This window comes from Hetaerina americana, unplaced genomic scaffold, assembly GCF_022747635.1.
Source record: "Hetaerina americana unplaced genomic scaffold, ioHetAmer1.1.p SCAF_1, whole genome shotgun sequence".
Lineage (NCBI taxonomy): Eukaryota > Metazoa > Arthropoda > Insecta > Odonata > Calopterygidae > Hetaerina > Hetaerina americana.
In genome coordinates, this window is record NW_027286069.1 from 54,053,603 (window position 1) to 54,068,789 (window position 15,187).

The following is a 15,187-nucleotide window of genomic DNA, read 5'->3' on the forward strand; positions in this document are numbered from 1 at the left end:
AAGACTCTTTTCCCTTTGCCACATTACTATAATTATTTACTGTTCAATTACATTGAGCAATGGAAATAATTCCTTCTTATCATTAAAATTAAATTTTACATGTGCACAAGTCCCAAGCAAATACAAAAGATAATAGATAAAATTAGTCAGTAACACAAAAGTACCCTTAAAGGAAGCTTCCAAACACAAATTTCTTTCACAAAACAAGAAAATCCCCATATCATTAACATCAATCAATCAGCAAGAGAAAAAAGATAAATTTGAAAAAAATTAAGCTGTGACATATAATTTTACACCACACATCAATCAAATTCTTACATAAATTATTTACTTCTTTTCTTAAAAGTGTGCACCCTATTAGGAAAAGGCTCGAATAGTTTTGCAGGTAGGGTGTTCCAATCAACAATTGTTTTATTTAGAAAAGAACATTTTTTTGTTCATTCTTTGTTCCCGGAATTTTACCTTGAATTTGTGGTCATTTCTCCCTACAAAATTTGGGTTTCCTGCCTCTTTCCTAAGATTTGCCGAAGCCTTTCTTAGTACCTTTTCCAGTTTTTTGATATGTCCTTCTTCATGAGGGTCCCATACAAGAGATGCGTACTCTAAAATGTGCCTTACCAGGGTCTTTTATGCCTTTTCCTTAGTTGCTCTAACGCTCCCTTTGAGGGTTCTCATCACCCAAAGAAGAGTTTTGAAAGCTTTCTTAAAAATGTACTCCACGTTTAGCCTCCACCCTAAATCCTTGGCTAAATATGCACCTAAGTATTTGCAGCTATCACTTTTAGGAATGACATTTTCTGAGAAATTATAGTCAATATTTTTACCATTTACCTTGTTACTTAAGTGATGGAATTGCATTTGCTAACATTAATATCTATCCCATCATTTGTCCCTCAATCCGTCATTTTATTAACATCCCTTTGCAGTATATAGTATAGCGGTGGCTGTCATTTTCGACTTTCCCGTAGATAATGCAGTCGTCTGCAAAAAGGGAATTAATATTTACTGAGAGATAATTTATACAGATTAAAAACAAGAGCGGGCCAAGTACGCTTCCTGGTGGGACTCCCGATGTTACCCTCGTCTTTTCAGAACACACTTCTAATTTGACCCTTTGTGTTCGACCTTCCATGAAATTTTTGACCCAAGAGATTACTCTTCCATCTGTGTGTAGTGGCGATTGGCCCATCATAAGCACTAAGCGATCGTGGTCAACTTTGTCAAAGGCCGGTCAACTATCATAGCATCTACTTCTATTCCCACATCCATAGAGTCGAACATTTCATGGCAGAACCCTAATAGCTGAGTTTCACAAGAGTGCCTTTTTCTAAAACCATATTGGCGACTGTGAAACCAATCCACACTCTCCCTCAAATCCCAGAGATAATCAGCAATTATCTTTTCTAATAGCTTGCATGCAACTGACGTCAAAGACTAATTATTACAGACTTAAATCGTGAATGGCCTAGCTACCATCACTATCATATTAGAGTGTCGATATTGATACTATTCCGGCCAACCATCGAGTCATACCTACGACCTTTATTAGAGGTAAGATCCATTTTTCCTGTAATATTGATAAATAATTGCATAATAGAGAAACGTAGCCTTGGTCATTTCACCAACTGAGTTTAAGGAGGAATTAAATGGCATCACTTTCCCGATCACTCATGTTTTCCTGACCCATGTTTTCAAACGCTTTCCCTCCTACCCCACTTCATTTTTTCCTCCAGCAAGCATAAGACTTTAAAAAATGCTCACCATTATCTAACTTCATTGCACTATCGTAATTTTCATAGAGACGGACGAAAGACCAGATACAGCTAGCTGAAACAAAGCATATATTTTAAATGGGTCCTGTATTTTATTTTGACGGCCGGGTGCGACTTTCGTCGCAGTGAAACATATGTATTATAAATGTATTTTATTTTTGAAAATCATGATTTTGTTCTTCAGTGGCTAACTATAGAACAGCAATTAAAGTATCGTTAAGTACCCTAAAGGAAACTATTATTTTAATATAATAATACCCTTAAAAACGATTGGTTATGATTCACATTTCAAATATGTACAAGCGTTTGGATCTCACCGATGAAAGCTTAATTCAGAAGCTAGATGACATTCTAAAAATGCCCGGATGATTTGTGATAAATTCTTACGAGAAGAAAAACAAGCGCAGTCGAGGTTTTTAAGACCTAGGACGGATGGTTCCAACTTATTCTCTTCCAAACAGAATGAGAGCAACCAATTTAGGGATTTTCGGAAAAGATTATGTCACTTGAGTTTGATTCTGGCATAGCGGGATTCATTAGCATATTTATGTTTTATCGACCAATTATTTCACCAAATTAAACGAAGAAAACTAACCATGGTTATAGCTCCAATAACCATGGCTCCAGCAATTCCATGGAAAAATCTTGCTTTCAATTCTTTCAAGGACACTTCACATATAACAATCATAATTATATATTTATGCCCTGACATCCTCTGCTGCATGTTTTATTGGCTAGTATGGCTTAAATTACGTAGAATTAGGTAGATATTTAGGTATTTCTTTTAAACATTTACTTAGCAGTTCATTCAAGCCCTTTGTCACTCATATGCTACACACATTACTGTCAGTTGGTATATCGGTCATTTAAAGCGAATAAAATTTCATATCAAACAATTTTTTTCTTTAAAATCTGTTTTTATCCTCAAATTTCAGCAGAGAATTATTAAAAACCGATTTCTCCTAAGTAAATGACCGTGTATCTTTTATCGCCAAATCTTTTAACGCAATCTTAGACCACAATCGCAGGAAAGCTACTTGTCCCTCCAGCATGTCAAAGCATTTCATCTACCTCCCATTTCCCCTCCAACTGTTATCCGAAAACAATTCCGTTGCTCTTTAAATGTCTCCGCTTGACATTTTAACATTCAGATCTTTTCTTGCGCAATGTCCTTATTCATGTCTCTATAATTTCAGTGTTTGATCACCCTAGTATTATTACGTTACCCCCTTAATAACCGTAAATTAAGTCTTTACGCCCGTCGTTCTCCGTGCTAATTACATACATTTCTTTCCAAGGCGTGGCTTCTGTTCGGCGAGCTCGGGACACGTGATTTTTTCTCGGTGGGGTATAGAGACAGAGAAAACTAAGAGAACGAAGCGGAAAGAGTTAAGTCATGCCAACTGTTTACGCTCGAGAAATGTGACTCCACAAAATAAGCAGGTAGCGTTTTCGTGACCCCGGCCCTTGACAGCACTCCACGGAGGGCGCGACGACAACCGAGGCTGAGGAGGACACTCTGAGGCGGCGACGTGTCACCCCGCCCGCCCGAAAGACAACGAGGAGAGGAAGCGGCACGCATTTCCATTTTCGCCCCTCAGAGTGACTCCTAAAGAGGCCTGGCGGGAGAGGGAATGGAGGGAGTGAAGGGGAGGGAGATAGGGAGAGATCAATGCTCTATCCAAGCGGTCCTGGCCGGCCCTGGCTAAACATTTCAAGCGTGCCTACCCGCCTCGATTACCCACGGTCGAGGGTGAGGCTGCCAGGCTGCTCATTCATCCACGCTTCACGTCGTCATCAAGGAGGGAAACGAGAGGAACTTATGCACACCTGCAAAGAGGGGGGCGGAGGAGAGGCGTTTGCATAAGCAAACAGAGATCGAAAAACAATCTCTCCTCCGCATATCGCTCGGGGGAGTCCGGGCTGCGGGCGCTGGAGGGTAAACGACAACATAACCAACGGAAATAAATTCAAACGACCCGAAGGCTTTTAAAGACCAAAGAAATTTTCATTCGCGTAACATTTATTTACTCGCATATACACGGGCACATATATATTTTTTCAACTCCAAAAGACTTCCTTCATCGTCTACGGTCGTACATAATATATATTTTTCCCCTGACATTTTTCTGTAAAAGAAGGAGTGGCATCAATTGGTTTTGAGGATGAGGGACGTTGGCGTCATCTGCATATTTCCTCCCCCCATGTATCAGAGACGCCTCCTCAAGGAGGCGAAAGGTGATATATTATATGGGAGAGATTCCCTTCTCCTTTATCATTATTATTTTTTTCTTTCCTCTCCACGAGAGTAAAGACGGTGAGACGGAGGAGGGAGGGGACGGTGAAGAGGTTGGTTCGCTTGGCTACGAGGGCTCCTCTGACTCTCTCCTCCCTCTCATCCATGAGTTGGGGGTAGGCAAAATGGGTTGACGAGGAAGGAGGGGGGAGGAGGAACAGAGAGAGATTCACGTACGAAGCGCAATACAATGGGGCTGGAGAAAAGGGGTGGGTTGGTGGTGACTGATGGTCCGGGGAGAATGGTGAGGATTCGGGGCGAAGGAGGACGCGGGGAGGGGGGGGGTGAGAGTCGCGGCTGCGGGGTGCACGCGTGCAGGTAGACACGAACGGTGAGGGGGACGAAAGAGAACAAGGCGACAAGGCAAGGACAGGGAGGGCGAGGGCAAGTTGGGCCGGGAAGAGCGGGCGGTGCAGCGGAGACCGAGGAGGTCTCTTCGTGGAGCAAAGAGCAGGGGAGGAGAGCAGGAAAGCGGGGGGGAGGGGGGGAAAGGAGTGGTGGAGGAAAGGGATACCGGCAGGAAGAGGGCAGGGAAGGAGGAGTGGGTGGGTAGGAGGGAGAGAAGAGGTGATTCTGGGAGGGTATCAGGGCGTGGACCAGAAACGATACCCCGCATAGGTGTGATTTCTTGGCCGTGCAGTACGTCTTTTCTGTAGTGTTGAGTGGATCAGAGAATAAAGGGTGCGGTTTCTCGAGAAAGAGGAAAAAATAAACAAAAGCGCGGAAAAAGGGAAGGCTTGGGCCCTCCCTCTTTTACCTCTCTCTTTCACACGCACACACACACAGGCATACACGAGCTCTCACTCTTTCTCTCTTTCTCACAGACGAACCCGACGGCACAAAAGAGGGCGCGGAGGGAAAGGGAGAGTGGGGTGGAGAGGGCGGAGGGAAGGCGGGAAGAAAGGTGGAGAAGTAAAAGGGAGGATGGAGACGGATCGAATAAAGGATAGAGAGAGAGAAGGAAAAACTGGGAATGGAGAGAGGAAGAAAGAAAAAAAATAAGAATCCCCGTGGAATATATATGCGTGTTTCAAACACGGTCTGGTTTATGCGAGAGATGGAATTCTCTTTCTCTCCGCTCAGCTTGCATCATTTTGATACGCTTTCATTCCATATCCCTTCATTTGTGTATCATAATTTTTTTTATCTTAGGTTCGGACGGGAGAGCGCACCGGAATGAGAAATTCCTAAATGAACGACTTCTCCGGCGGCCGCGACGGCTGTCGGCGTCGGCGCTGACACCTCTCTTATTCCCGTTTTCTGAGGGCGGGGTCAAAGTTTTGAAGGGAAAAATATCGCCCTGGTCCTCTCCATGTGAGTGGGTGCATGTGGGCAGGACCAGATAAGAGGAAAGGGGGTGAGAATCCTCGAGTGAACGAAAGCCCACTCCCCCTCCCGCCACCCTCCTCCCTTCGCACGAACGTCACCGAGTGTGTGCGTGCGTCTGCGTAATAGGTCCCACACCCCGTGATCGTGATGCCGTGCCTCCAGAGTTCTTCCATTCGGGAAGGGCACGAAGGGTTTTCTTCTTCTGCTCCTTTTTTTCATATCTCCGGTGGTGGTGCCATGTCAGTACATGGAAAACACCCGGGACGGCCAAAGGACTTATCCGAAGAGAGATCAAATAGCTTTTGTCGAACTATGGGCAGCGGGTTATCCCGCGGTACCGGGAGGAGTCATCAATTTCCATGCATATTGGCGTTCAGATGAAACGCTTCGCCCGTGTGTGAATAAATTACTTGGTGCGCGCAGCCGTCACACGGCGTATTTTCACTTTTTTTCTCCTCCAAAATTCTGGCTTTAGTGGAGTTACCGAGAATATTGGATAAATTCTTTAGTGGATAGAAAACGGAAACTTAAAAATAAAAAAAAAATTGTGGCCTGTTGACTTCGAAATTTCCTTCACTGCCTTTTCCACAATTTGGGCTACTCACCAATTAATATTCTGCCAGGAACGTGTTTCGTAACACTGAAATTATTTTTCAAACAATGAGGTATCAAATATGATAAACTAAGATAAAACAAAATCAGAAGCCAGTATTCACCTTATATCAAAAGCGGAAGCGAATAAAGAATTCCCTACATAGGAGCGTGGGATAAAGGTGATACCTAACAACAAAAACATTGTGTTTATGCACATTATAAGTGATTTCAAAAGCATATTGTACTGATATAATGACATTTTTTTGACTCAAAACTCGGAAAACCGTCTCGAGCGTTAGACAAATAGTAGTTTATGAAATAAAAACTGCTATATTCACCTTAATACCAACAACACGGGTCAACTACCTTTAATGTTCCGCGACCTAACATAAATGCTGCGTTCAACTTGAGTGAATAAATATTGGTCCGGATTATTTAGTAGATAAATTTCCATTTAAGGAGTTTAATTGAATTTAAAATAGGAAACAGTGCTATACACCTAAAATGCAAATGTTGTGTCGTCATATTTAACTTTTAATTAAATTACACAGGACTCAGGTTCCGAATTCTCACGCGCATTCATTTTTCGATACACACGCAATGCTTATCAAGAGGGAACAAACCATTTTTTTGAAGATATTGAAGGACCCTAGACCAACTAAAAAAAGGTTGACTGTCAAACTCTGTAACGAAAGTGATAAAAATAATCATTTTACGTAAAATAAATAAGGGATATCGTCATACTAAATTCACTGAGGCAGTATTACATATCCAACATTTAATCTTTTCAATTGCAATGGTTGTATTTCAGGAATCCAATCACTGAGATGAAAATAAATGATTGAATCTTATCTAAATAAATAAACAAATAGCAATAAAATTTTCAAAAATATGACCATTACCGATTTATTCTCCATAATAACTTCAACAATTTACGAGTGTGGGTTTCTACATTTTGAAAACTAGCAACAAGGAATAAATGTGTCTATCAGTCCAAAACCACTCAAATATTTTTCTTTTAGAGGTCTTATATTAATCATTATTCATTATTCAATGCATTATTTTCCTTATAAACTCATTACTCTTTATAGTATACGTATCAAACGCTACATTTATAAAGAGGGCGTTCAATAATTTTGTTGTTTTGCGATTCACAAGTTGTTGTTTAATCCCCCTGCCTATGATATCCTGGGACCTCAATCCCAGAGAAAATATGCCCGACGCTCAAACTTTTTGTGCATGTTGCAGCTATCACATCGCGCTAATCAGCTTTAGGTGAAACATTTAAACCATAATACGGTGCTGTCGTCTTATAATTTACTACCTCTCTGAACAGCAGGCTGGAAATCGCGGAAAAGGCGTTAGGAATAAAACCTCAACAACATTATTCATAATATTCTACTGTAGTGACAGGTGATATTTATTAGAGGTTAAATTTAGAAAGGTAGGGGAGGAGGCAAATAACTTATTAACGGGATGACCATAGTTAAATGGTTAGGATGTCTAGCGAAACCAAACCGTCTCGAGGCAAGATGGGGAATAAGTCTCTGCGAGTATGAGGGGCTAGACCGATGAGCAGAAAACGCAGAGAATTTCATTAGAAATAACAGACTAAGCTGAAGACAGGAAATAAATTAAAAGTTGAAGGAGATTCGGAAATAGAAGTTGGATTGGAAAAGAATAACTATGGTTGAATTTGAATACAAGAATGAGTTAAAATAAGACGGATATTAATACTTTCAAGAGTCTAACTGCAGAAAGAAACTAACCGATACTGTGATGAAACTGAAGGAAGACGCTGGATAGACCTTCTCCGCCAATTCAAAGAACTGCAAGAGATGGCGCGACGGTTACTTTAACGGAGTCTATTGCTAAGATGCATTAAAATGATCAAAACTCCCGGTCAAGGCGAATGATGTTAACACTTAGAAATGTCTGGACCTTCTCCAAGTATTTCACCCACAGTTAAGGCTGTATGATTAACGATCCAAAGTTTTCTTTTAATACATAGGAAGAAAATGCGTGATGACATTTCCGAAACCGAAAACCTATGTTTACGATCATGATAGGTAGTTGGTCACATTCTTTGGTCAAATATGCCTATTTTTTGTGAATCAATTATGAAGGAAGAACATGCACATCAAGAAACTACCATACCAAAGAAAAAGGCCACATTTAGAGTCAATAACAAGGTCAAATACATAGATGTTATTGGTGTGTCATTAAAGGTAGAAAATTACTAGAGCACTGATATTTTAATAATGTAATAAGTAGAGGCTGAAAAACGTGGCATTTGTGTCAAATGAACTTTTTAGTTTCCCATGAAGAAGAAACTTGCATGTAAGAGATTTCGATCCGGTGGATGCCGTTTCTTGAAATGAATCATGCATAGATTCCTACAAGTGCTGTACCTTAAGAATCTAATCATTAGTAGGCATCTTATCTTTTAATTAAAACTAATCACATTTTTTTTAAATAAGCTGATGCGGATTAGCAGTAAATTACAACGATGAAACGAATGTTAAACAAAGAATCTTTTTAATACGGGCAAAATTCCGAAGAAGGAAAATAAGGATGGCGTAATTCTTGTCAAAGTGAGCGCATAACGCCCAAAAACCTGAAGTTACAGAATTAAATTATATTATAATAAAGTTTGCCAGTTTTTTTAATCGCAGGTTTAGCTATATTAACTTGCTGTAACAGAAACTACTTCACAATTTCTTTATTTCATTAATTTCAACAAGGGTACGATGTAGTGACTGAGTTTGAAATTATTGATCGAAACGTAGATTGGAGAAATATGAGTCTCATTTAAAACTGGTGAAACTGCAAAATGAAGGTTTGCTGATGAAAAATATGGAGGAACAGTGGTATTAATATAGTAATGCTTCTGTACAAATTTTCCAGCAATAAAGGTTTATCCATGCCAAAAAGACGTACTTTTCCACGGATTTTGTTATAAGGTACAACGCGTTTCACCGACTTGCGGTATCATCAGGTACAAATTTTCTTAACAAACACGGTGAGAACATATACGCTCAGGACAGAGTGGGGTCATGAAGGGGTAGAATGGCCTAAGAGGGGCGGAGGCGATCAGGCGCGTTGAAGGGTTGGTTTTTCCATTTACAGGCTACTTTTTCGGAAAGGAGTGCGGAGGTGGACGGAAAGAATTGCTCGTTACAAAGGGTCGCGTTGGGGTTTGCGACAGGAAAAGTACGAAGTCTTTTTAGTACGGATAATAAATACTTCTACGGAGTAAAGACTGAAACAGTAGAAAATAGGTATAGTTATTCGGTGAAATATTGGAATCAAAGGTAAACCCAATATATAATCAGGTGTGTGATAGTATTTAAGAAAAAAACATAATATTACTTTGAATAGAGGAACTGCTATAGAAAGGGATGCGTTTACAAATAATGAGGAAATAGAACACTGGAATTGAAGATTTTGAGAAGTGAATTAGAGAGAGATGGAAAATACAGATTAGATAAATATAGTTCACAGAAGTAATTTCTAAAAATTACGTTAAAGTGGATGACAAAGACTGTGAGGAAAACAAACATGCCATTAATTAGAGAAAAACAGATTTACTATAGAGTAAAAAATTTCCAAATGATACCAATTTGGTCGTTACGAGGGATTAGAATTGTTCATTGGCTATGGAATAAACTTATGCAAGCTCCAGTGGGATTTCTTCCTCTTCCAGAAGCATTTCATGCGCAGTTGAGGTCTTCTCTTTCATTGGTCGTTCAAAACTTACCTCTAACACAAAATATTAGGGTCCACCAGATAAGTTATGTCAGCTGAGTTTTGACATTCCTGTCACGTATCATTCCTGCGTGAAACAGAGCTTCCGAGGGCCAACAAATACAAACCATGTATCAATTTGGGATCGGGATTTTGCAGTTCCTAGCGTACTGGCTTCACACAAAGAGAACCCGGGTTTGACTCCTGGATGCGGGAGATTTTTTTCAGTGGTATCTAGATCCCTACTTGAAGTGCTTTGAGGAGAGCACTTAAAGTGAGTACGCCGTCCGTCAGATGGGACGTTTTACCGCGGACCCCTTGGCGTTTTTCTTTAAGAATAGGCTAATGCCGACGCCGGGCTCCTCTCCACCCTTTCTCCTTCCGCATTCATCCTTAATTGCGTATGACCTCAGCTGTCAGTCGTATCACCTAAATCTACTTCTATAATGTATCAATATGAAGAGTAAGTTAAGAGTTGATTTGAAATGAAGAAGAAATGCATTAATGTCGAGGAGTCGGATATATACCAAGAGCCCTTTAGCATACGGGATGTGCCACCGATCAAGCATTTTCATTACTTCCGAAAGAGAAAAGGAGACAGGGATCCATGAGGAGGAATTTTTTAAAAAACTTTTACTACCTTGATAGGGGCGGGGGTTACACCTACGGCATACGGAAACGATTTGAATAGAAAGAGGATGGGAGGACGGGGAGGCGGAGAAAGGAGACAGGCGAAGGGGGAAATGGATTGATGGCGACGGGATATAACAGAATGAGAGAACCACCCTCCGATGGGGGGTCTCTGCTCTAGGATTACCATGTGGTAATCCTAGAGCAGAGAGGTGAAGTGGGGCGGCCGAGAAGGAGGGAGGGTGGAGGCTAGAAGTGCTAAGATAGAAAGGAGGGAGTTGGTCGACCGACCCCTGGCGGATCGGGCGGAAGGTTTTAACACTCGGAGAGACGCGAGGGCGTCTCCACCAAAGTATTAAACCGAGCGGGAGAAGAAGATGGACGGGAAGAGGCGGTGGGGAGTAGGAGAGGGAGGCGGCTCGCGGCCGGGGGGAGGCACGGGAGAGGGAAGGGGGGAGGTGGAATGGGGCCCGGTGACTTTGAGAAGTGAGGGAGGGAGGTCGATCGGTTGGGGGTGGATGGTCAGAGGGGTGATGATGGTGGCGCGTATTAAGGAGGCTGCTTCGGGGAAGGTTCTCAGGCCATGTGCCCGTTGGCTCCACTCATAAGAAGGAGCGGGTTAAGGGCCGAGGAGGAATAGGGAGGAGAGATCGGAGTTTTTAACTGATTATATTAAAACGGGAATGAAGAAGGGTTGGTAGCCTATACTACGGAAAGAATACCTACGAGGAGAGAGATAGGGATAAGAAAGTGAGGAAAGAAAGAGAGAGAAGGAGGATGTTAAGGGTCAGGGCTACCGGGTGAAGTGGTTGCTGGGGGGTATGAGAAGGAAACGGGACGTCCTGGGGGAGTGAGGGCTGAGGAGGGATCCAAGAGGGTGAGGAGAAGTGCGAGGGGAGTAGGTGGCGTGAGGTGGAGAGAAACGGATGTGGATTGAAACGGGAAGTAATGGAAATGGAAATGGGGAGGATTTCGGGGGTGGCCTTCGCCCTCGGAGAGAATGGGATGGCTAAGGGGGAGGAGGAAGGGGATGTTCGGAGTGGAGAAGTGGGAATCATGAGACGCTAAGTGGAAAGGGGAGACCGAGAGATTAAGACTGGGGAGGCCACACGATATTGGATCCTTATTTTTGCGCGATGTAGTTAAGGAAGCCGAGGAATAAAAGTCTCCCAGAATCTTAATAATGGCCGTCGGTCGTAGAGAGTCTGGGAAGCTGTTATGAAAATGCGTGTTCAACAGACGCGGGAGAAATATGTTGATTAAGGCTGGCTTGCTGCCGGGAATCTGTGAAGCTGTGTCAGGGTCAGAATTTTGTGGCGTCAATGGAGTGAAACCAAGTGTAATATTACTGATTTGCTTTATCGTGGGGAGATGGAAAGTATTCATAACTTTGAATTACGGGAGCGGACTCCTCCGTGAGAGAGCAAATTTTTATCCCTCATTTCGTTGATGGATTGAGTTTCAAAATAAAGTCATGGCTAAATTAATGTGTAAATAATGCTGAATGAAATTCAAAACTGCTGAATAGTTATTACATTAAGTTTGGAAATGCAATCTCTACGCACATACTAATAAAAAATCACTTTATAATCGTGGCAGGGAAATGATAGGTAAAATTTAACCAAGGCCATTAATGCGAAGCGTATGGACATGAAAATATACCCTCTCTTTGTTTTTCGATAACAGTACAATAAATGGGTAATAGTTGACTTAATGCATTTTCCGATGAGGAAGATAAATAGCGTACATAGGCTATTTAAATATATAGTATGTCGATATTACCCAGTACGCTACCAGCAGAGTGAAGTGAATGAAGATGTGGGAACACTATTAACGAAAATGTCTTCAAAAGAGAGGCATTTTTAATTTTTTTTCGAAAAGCGTTATTTTCATTTGTAAAGGATCCCCAAATTTCTTTAGTCTAGTGATCGCTACATAAGCGAAAGAAAGAAGAGCAATCTTGTTTTATTTAGTAAACTTGTTTTATTTATGCCCAACTCAATTTTTGATTTTTTTTCACCGTCAGATGACATTCGGTACTTCTACTCATATAAGTTCTTCGACGTCGAAAGTAAAAATCATACTTTTTACTGTGAATTACTTCTCTGTTAATGAATGAATTATAGGTGTATATGCATTCATTATTTTTTTGCTTTAAAATACATATGATATAGTATGAGCATATCAGTGATGTTCAGGATCATAGTGGTTTTGTGGCCTCAAATTAATATGATAACTGCCGTAGATTGAGGATATCAAAAACTTATATTTTAACTTACACTTCAAAGGTCTAAGTTGAATCTATAAAAAGGTAGAAAACCGATTTGGGTACGCACCTAATTACTACTGTAGATTTATTTTTATTCTTAAAGATATGAATGATATTTGGTACAGTCTAGCCTTCTATAAAAATCTTCCCCAAAGTAAGTTTTTAAAATTGAATTGTTTGAATTCAATGTAGACTAAAAACAAAGTAGAGTCAAGGGATAGATAAAAATCTCCAGTAATTCCATTATCTCAGGAAATTAATGCTAACTAGATGCCACATTATCGCATCAGATAAATAATGGTGTGTTCATATGCACGTTAGGTACAAGAGATTTTTAGTGTTTTAGTGTAAGATCGACAGCATAAAACTCTCTGAAAAATATTCCTTCAATCATTCGATTTTTTGCGTACCTGGATTCTAATATGATCGTTGATTTATTCAACAGCCGAACTTTCGCCTTGATTTTCCCCTCAAAAAGCCTTAATATTCGAGGTATTTCCAGATTTTTTTCATTTTACTCCAAAAGTTCAAAATTGCATATGGCGGATTGTATAATTTTTATTGCTATTTAATTCAGAAGTTTTTAAGATTCTTGAACCTTTTATATCGACTTGTATTCATACATAGTGCGCGGCTTTAGGCTTTGATACGTACCTAGGTACATATTATGGCTGCCAGGTATTTACGTCATAATATAACATATGCACAATTATTGTCAAATAACACGGGAAGAATAATATATTGTTGATGAAAACATGGAAATAAATACTAAATTTTACAATAGCCACTTGAAGCAAATTTAAAATTAATGCAACAGAAATTGATACGTCAACTTCTTACGAGTCCGCATGTTCAAAGAACCACTCCTTACGGACGACGGGTAGCCATTTGATATCTTAACTCGAATATCACATCGAAGCCCTAAGGGTAACCAACCTAGTTAATAGAATAACGACGAGCAACGGGCCGGTTGCGAAAAGTGAATGAGAAAAGACGCGACTGTTCGCCACATCCCGAAGGTAAGGCGTGGGCCTCTCCTCTTTGCCAGGGGCGAGATACGAATACGCCCGACGCTTTTAGTCCCGACAAGTCATCGGGCGGGGTGCCTTAGGAGAAATAAAAGAGGAAATAAAAGAGAGGAGTAGAGGGAGAGAACGACGTCTTCACCTAGGTCACGGGGGGTCGGCGAGGGCGGAAATACAATCGAGGGGGGGAGCGGAGAGGCGGGGTGCGGAAGGATTGGGAGAGGGAAGACGGGAGTATTGGGAGGGAGGAGAGCGGAAAAAATGGGGAATATTTTCTCGTGAGGCAAGGAGGTCGGGAGTGGGAGAGGGAAGAGGGGAAGAGTGGGGCGGGGAACGGCATGTCGTGTGGAGAGTGTGAATGGGCCGGAATGAGGAGGGAAAAATATTCCGGGCGTGGTTAAAGAAGAGTGCGAGAGAAAGAGAGAGAGAGAAGAACAAATTGGGATTTACGTTCGGCCGAAGGGAGTGCGGCATATATCTGCAGTAAGTGGTTTCCTCAGTCGTAAATTCGATGACTTTTTTTCCTCCTCTTCTTTCTCTTCCCGTCTCGGGAGGAGAAGAAGAAGAGGGTGATGGGGAGGAGGTAAGAGAGAGAAGAAAGGATAATCAACGGACGCCGTAATTCATACGCCCATTTTTATTTCCCGTTGTTGTAGCACACAGTCATCCCGTGTTCTCCTCCCCTCGCCCACCGAGGGAATTGATAATGGGGTTCATTAGAAAGGCAGTTATTGTCTGAGAAACAATTTCTTCGTCTCTTCCTTCGATCTCGTTTCGCATCACGCAGTAATCCGATTTTGCCAAAACAGAGAAAGTTATTTTAATTTGTGTGGCTCGGGAACATAGAGAGCGTAGAGTTGTTTGCACCACGAAGGGAAGGATAGAATCGGGATGGGCCGTGGAACAAGGCACGCCCGTTCTTTACGACCATTCGATGATCTCCCGTGAAAAACTAGGAGCCCCAAAGTATGCGCGATGGACTTGATGAATAGGAAAGTCTATAAACGTTTTCTTAACAGTATTTTAGACCCAACGTCTAGATTTAAACTCTCGACTGTACCTCTACTACTAAGGAAAAAAACTCAGTCCATTTAAACAGGGTCGCCAGAATAGGCTGTGATGTGGTTTTGCTAAGTTGCCTAAAATCTGCTTTTTTGGCGTACTTCATGACCTCAGCTACATTGACCCTGCGTTAAAGGTGTTTAATCGATACCTTTAATATTTTCGGGTAACCTCGCCGGACCCCTTTGTCACATTTCCCCTTTGCTGCTGTTGCTTGCCCTCTTGTAACATTTATTTGCCCTCCTGGGCACCTATTAAGAAAAACTCTCAAAGGGACTTCGCCACGTTCGAAGGGACCAAATAGTTCGACCGGCAAGATGAATGAGGCTTTTGTGGTAGACAAAGAGTCTAGGAGGTCATATCTATAGGTCACATCGAAATACGATGAGGGTACGACGGTAGCTCTCATCCTGTGAACCTCAAATGGAAACACTACATCCTATGTTACGCCTCAACTATTAAA